This window comes from Chamaea fasciata, unplaced genomic scaffold, assembly GCF_029207755.1.
Source record: "Chamaea fasciata isolate MVZ Bird 193981 ecotype frontalis unplaced genomic scaffold, bChaFas1.0.hap1 SCAF_8, whole genome shotgun sequence".
Lineage (NCBI taxonomy): Eukaryota > Metazoa > Chordata > Aves > Passeriformes > Sylviidae > Chamaea > Chamaea fasciata.
In genome coordinates, this window is record NW_027094093.1 from 37,244,981 (window position 1) to 37,250,980 (window position 6,000).

Here is a 6,000-nt window from a genome sequence, read left to right on the forward strand (position 1 = left end):
TTTCCTTCCCTTTCTCTCTCTCTCTCTGGCAGGTCAGTTCCACTTTAGCATGTTAAGGACAGTCATTAAGTCACATTAGTTTTGTTTTTTTTTTTGCCCCTCTCCGAGCCGCTCCACGTCCCGCCCATCCCGCGCTCCCCACGGCCGTCGGCGATGCCCCGCTCCAGGTACTCCGAGCTTCGTAGGATTTCCACGTGTACAGAAGTGTCCAGCTCAGCTCCTCCAGATCCTTGTACAACGTCTGGAACATTCCCACCTCAGTAAAAGGATGATAGGGAGTCTGCCACTCCGAATTCCGCGAGCCCTTGGCGCTGCTTAGGTTGGGGCTTCTCCACTCAGAGTGATGCTTTTTTTTGGTTTATTTTATTTTTTTTCCCGAGTCCTCCGTTGGCATCGGTAATTCCCGACTTCTGGCATCAAGGGATTAATTATTCAATGACCAAGTGCCATCAAAGGCAGGTGATTGTGCTCTGTCATGACTGATTTCCTGTATAATATACATATTGTTTTATATTTTTAGGGGATGAAAATGTGCTGCTATGTGGTTTAATTTTACTGCTTAACATTTTCGGAAGGAAATTTCCCCAAAGAACCATTTGTAATATCCTGATTTAAAAAAAAAAAAAAAGAAAAAAAAAATCTTTGGACTGTATAAAATAACCTTTATTGCAGTACCTGGTAAAGAACAAACGGGATGCAGAGAAACCTGTTAGTATAGACCTAGGATTTGAAGTTTGGTAGTTCCATGAATTTATCTGTGTGACCTGTTTTAAAATTCAGCTCCTATTTCCTTGTAGTTCTCCCTACAGTGGTGGGTTTTCCTGGAGTGGGATGGCTTAGCCACATGTTTTGTAAGAGTTGTTCCCTAGGGATTTCATGAAGGAGTTCAGAATGCTGTGGAAATCTTGCCTTGGAAAATACGACAAGCATCTCCCCCCTCCCCCCTTTCCCCAGACAAGCCCCGATCTGTTCACACCGGAATTCAGATCCCGGAGGGAACAGTCCCCTACCAGAACAAAGGAAACAAAATAAATCCTCCAAACCCTTCCTTAAAAAAATCCAAAAGGAGGTGAGAGTTGTACACTCGAGCTGTCCTTTGCAGACCAAATTTGGGATTTTTTTTTTTTTTTTTTTTTTTTTTTGCTGGCATGTGAGGAGCACATCGCCAAGGGAAAGGGAATGTCTCTCTGAGCCACCATATCCACTCATCCTATGGAAGGTCCGCTAGTGCTCCAGAGGGAAGGAAAAGCCTTCCTTGGATCTCTCAGGCAGCAGATTTCCATCTTCCCAGCAAGGGGGCACTGGAATTGCTCTGGGAAGGTTCTGCTGGCAGGCAGAAGGTGCTGCTCCTCCTCCTCATCCTTCCTCCTCCCTCCCTCCACATCTCCTGGGGCAGGTGGGACTCCAGGAAGCCGGGATTCCAGGAAGGCTCCGGGAGGCTGCAGTTCCAGGAAGGCTCCGGCCAAGCGTAGCCCTCTGGTCTTCTTTTGCAGACTTTCTTTAATTTGAGATTGATTGGGATTTTATTTTTATTTTTTTAAATTTCTGAATGTGTAGGTGTAGAACCCTTCAGTTCCGTAGAGCGTTTTGGAAGATTGTGAGTTGACTTTAGATATTTTTTTTTTTACTACTGAAATTAGGGTGTTGCAAAGTACGTTGAACTTAATTTAACTGGTTTTGTTTTTTGGTTTTTTGGGGTTTTTTTTAATGTTGCACTATTTTACGGGAGCATTTTGCTAAACATATTTAATGAAGTTGCAGATTTGCATGTATTTAATTTATTTTGTATTTTCCAAAGTTTTATATTTTCTTTCGTTACGTGCATGTGCACTGCCAGAAGAATGAACTGTGAACTTGCCATATGCAATCTTTAATAAAATCACTAACTCAGAACTACTCTGTGCTGTCTTACCAGCTGGTCAGAGCTGAGGTTTCTACTAGGAATTAATAATCCTCTTCGTTTTGGTTCTAGGAAAAGACCCCAAGCTTATTTGCTGTCGAGGATTTTTGTACTGCAGGCAAACCTTTTGTTGCGTCTCTCGGAGTTCGGTACGGAATTCTGTTGTAAATGCGGCATTCGCGGCAACGAAAAGGTTTGGATTCCTCAAGGCATCACCAGGAGTTTTTTGGGGACAGCTCTGCCAGCTCCCTGCGGCCGGAGGGAGAAGTGAACTTGGACATCTCTTCCTCGTGCTGGTGCTGATCAGCCAGTCAGTGCCACCAGCAGCAAAACGATGAAGCTTCTCCAAGTTCCCTTCTCCACCCAACCCTGCAGGAGGACTTTCAGCAATGCCCCCAGAGATGCCTTAGGCTAAAATCCTCAAAATCTAATACCTGAGATGTTTAATGATTGGAAATGATGAATTCTCAGTTGAACATGCTCTGCTTGTATCGATTTTTTTTTATTTTTGAAGCCTATTTTAATTAGGCGACTTCAGTTTGTATCGCGTGTTGTATATTCAACTTTTGTACCATTTTTAAGGCTTTCACGTTTTGTATCTGGAAAGGAAAAAACCACACATCTGCTCTGCAGAGATCAGAACCTGTCTCTTGCCCTTTCCTGACCCCATCTTCCTTTCTTTGCTCTTTGAGTGTTGTGTTCTATTTATTCCAGGCTCATCTTTAAAGTTGTGGTTTGTACAGCGCAAATGAAATTTCACATCTAGAAATGTCATGCATGGGACAAATTCGGGTGGAAATACCATTCCCGAATGGAAAACGGATTTCAGATGGAACTAAAGTGCATATTGTTCTTTTTGCTAGTAATTAAAAAGTATTTCTGGCTCACTTGAGCTTCTCTTAATGATATGTTCAAATATCTTGTGTTTGTCCTTGAGTTCATGTTTCATTGACTTGTTTTCTGGAAAGCAAGGAAAGTTTTAAGCTTGGAAAGACCTTGGCTGATGCATTTTTAAGTTTTGTATTAAACTCAGCAAGGGTGAGATTTGGATTATCCTGAAGACACTGAAAACTTAAAAATAAGTCACCAAAAAAAAAAAAAAAAATTGCTGCAGCAATTCCTGCCCACAGAGCCTTGAGCAGCTTTCCAATTTCACTTTATGAAACCGAATGGACTAAGATGCCCATTTGCCTGAAATCTTTATAAATTATAGGATCGTGGAATGGTTTGGTTGGATTTTAAAGACCAGCTGATTCCACCCCCTGCCATGGGCAGGGACACCTTCCACTGTCCCAGGGTGCTCCAAGTCCTGTCCAGCCTGGCCTTGGACATTCCAGGGATCCAGGGGCACCCACAGATGCCGTGGGCATCACTGCCCTCACAGCATTCCTTCCCCATACCCCATCTAAGGCTTGAAGGCAAACAAACCCAAGAATTTTCATTTGAACGCGCTTTTATTCGAAGAATCGTTCAAACAACGGCGACGAAGGTCCAAAAGCAAAGGGCTCATCAGCTTCCCGTCGCTGGAGGAGAAATACCTCACCTAACCACGACTGAAGTACTCCTCCACGAGGGGGAAAAAAGGGAAACAAACGGGCAGGATAATCTGAATCTCCCCCCTTGCTGTGACTTTAGTCCTCACCGTGCCTGTAGGGACCATCCGCTGTGCGGGATGGCAGCAGCGCTCCCCCGCTGGCCGTGGGGGAGCCGCGGGGCCGAGGCATCCTGTAGATTTAGCCCTGTCTAGTTTGTAAAGTGTGTAAACGTGTACTGCAGATGTGTATTCTCTGGGCTCTATGTATCTTTACAGTAGTGTTCAATTTAGGAGAAAAAAAGAAAAAAAAAACCAAACAAATGAGAAAAAAAAAGAGAAATAAATGGTGGACACGTTTTGCTGGTAACAAGGGGAATTTATTTTTTTTTTTTGCCATTGCATCAGCTGATGCTGAACTGTATTAAACTCTTGATAGCAGACCTGAACCTTCCTCCTCCCCCCCAGCCCGTGGAGAGAAGTCTTTTATCTTCGTGCTGAAGTTCTGTCGGAGATGGATGGATGGATACGCTGGCAGACTGCATGATGTATCATTCGAATACAGTGGAAAATAAAACTGAACTGAACTCTGCCGTGTGGGCCTGGTGTGACACGGGACAGGGCACTCCGTGCAGCAGTGACAGCTCCCTGTGACAGGGACAGGAGCCAGGGAACGCCTGGAGCTGTGACAGGGAGTGTTTATGGTGGGTTTTAGGACAAGGTTCTTCCCCCACAGGGTGCTGGGCACTGCTCAGGCTCCCCAGGGAATGATCACATTCCCAAGGCTGCCAGAGCTCCAGGAGTACTTGGACACCGCTCCCAGGGATGCCCAGGATGGGATTTTGGGGTGTCTGTGCAGGGCCAGGAGCTGGATCCGTGATCCTGTGGGTCCCTTCCGGCTCAGGAGATTCCCTGATTCCATGAGTGACCCGCTCAGTGGAACTACACTCCAAAGTGGGCCAAGTCCACGCTCCGGGTTTCAGCTTTCCTCCTAAACCTGTAGAAAGTCATTCACAAAATGATAAAATCCCAGACTGGTTTGGGTTGGAAGGGACCTTAAAGCTCATCCCATTCCACCCCTGCCATGGGCAGGGACACCTTCCACCATCCCAGGCTGCTCCAAACCCTGTCCAACCTGGCTTTGGACACTGCCAGGGATCCGGGGGCACTAATTAAAAGATTTGAGTGAGTGGGGAATGAACACAGCAGAATTTTTGATTTTCTTAATAAATAATTTCACCATCTCTACTGCCTCTCCATGGATATCTTCCTTCTTCCTCCTCTTTTTTCGTTAGCCTGGGGGATGACAGGGAGACTCTTCCACTTCCCTTGTGCACGTATTTCCATTTTTATAGGAATATTACGCTCACTTTATGTAATGGAGTAGAAGTTCACGTGTCCTCACCACTTCCCTGAAATCATACTCGGGAGCTTTAGAAACAGCTTATTTCCAGTAATTATTTCTCTGAGCATTTCTCAATTAAATCATTACTTTTCTCCTCAGCAATGCAAATTCCGGGCGCTCCAAGGTTTCTTTTTTTTTTTTTTTGCTGCTGAGTAAACTCCTAATGAGGATTATGTGGCTTTTGCACCATAAAAACAGACTTAGAAATCAGCCCAGTAAAATTCGGAGCCGATTATTAAAAAATTATGAATAAATTTTGGATTGCGATAGATTTTGGGTTCAGGGCAAGTAAGAGGCCCTTCCTCACCCTCTGAGGAAGGATGGATGAGGATGGCTCCACCCGGGAAGAAGAGGCTCTCCAGTGTAGATGGTTTATATGAAGGAGAGCAGATGGGAAGTCCAAACATTCCCCAAAAGTCCTGCAGAGGAAGGCAAACACCGCAGCGTGCCAGAGCCTTTTCCATGAGTCAAAAAACATTCACCCTCCAAGATCTCCTCGATAAAGCTCATGCCTGGAGGATGAGCTCAATTAGAGAGCAGACTGTCTGTAAGTGTATCCCTACAATTTCGTATTCGGAATGTGGGATTGCAGCAGTTAATTAACTCCCTGAAAACAGCACAAATTACCGTATCCATTTCCAAGATCCCCCTTTCGCAAGAGCGCAGCGAAAACAAAGGAACGGGAGGTGCATCCCTAGAAAAACACTCACCGCAAGGCTGCCGCTATTGATTCAAACACTCCCCAGCTCAAACTGAAACACTTTAAATTTATCTTCCAGCAGAGCCGATCCCAAGGGAAGCTGTATTTACCCTAAAATCAGGATATTCGGTAGCTCGGCATCAAGGTGGCCACCTTGACGCGCTCTGATGGAAACCTGACGCGTGGGTCCCGGGGCAGGAGGTGTCGGGGAGGTTTCACTTCCAAGGATCCCCGGGAAGTTCGGGGGATCCCGCAGGTGTCGGGGGTCCCTCCCTGCCCTCAGGTGCCACCTCCCCGGGGGCGGGCACGGCGTGTCCGAGCCGCCCGCTCCGCCCCGGCCCCTCCTCCGCCGGCCCCGCCCGGACGGCCAGGGGCGAACATCCCGCGGTCCTGCTGCTGCTGTGTCCTGTTGTCCCGGTGTCCTGCTGCTCCTGTGTCCTGTTGTCCCGGTGTCCCGCTGTCCC

The 6,000-nt window shown here is 46.5% G+C and overlaps 1 protein-coding gene across 2 annotated transcripts in view; it reads left to right on the top strand.

Moving 5' to 3' along the window:
* Positions 1-4,018, top strand: part of KIF5C (kinesin family member 5C) — a 73,903-nt gene extending 69,885 nt beyond the window's left edge. Inside the window, exon 26 of one of the 2 annotated variants that reach the window (XM_066190435.1) lies at positions 33-4,018. The gene's annotated coding sequence lies outside the window, so the exon portion shown is untranslated. The remainder of the gene's footprint in view (positions 1-32) is intronic. The other variant, XM_066190436.1, reaches the window with a different exon arrangement.
* The last annotated feature ends 1,982 nt before the right edge of the window (positions 4,019-6,000 follow it).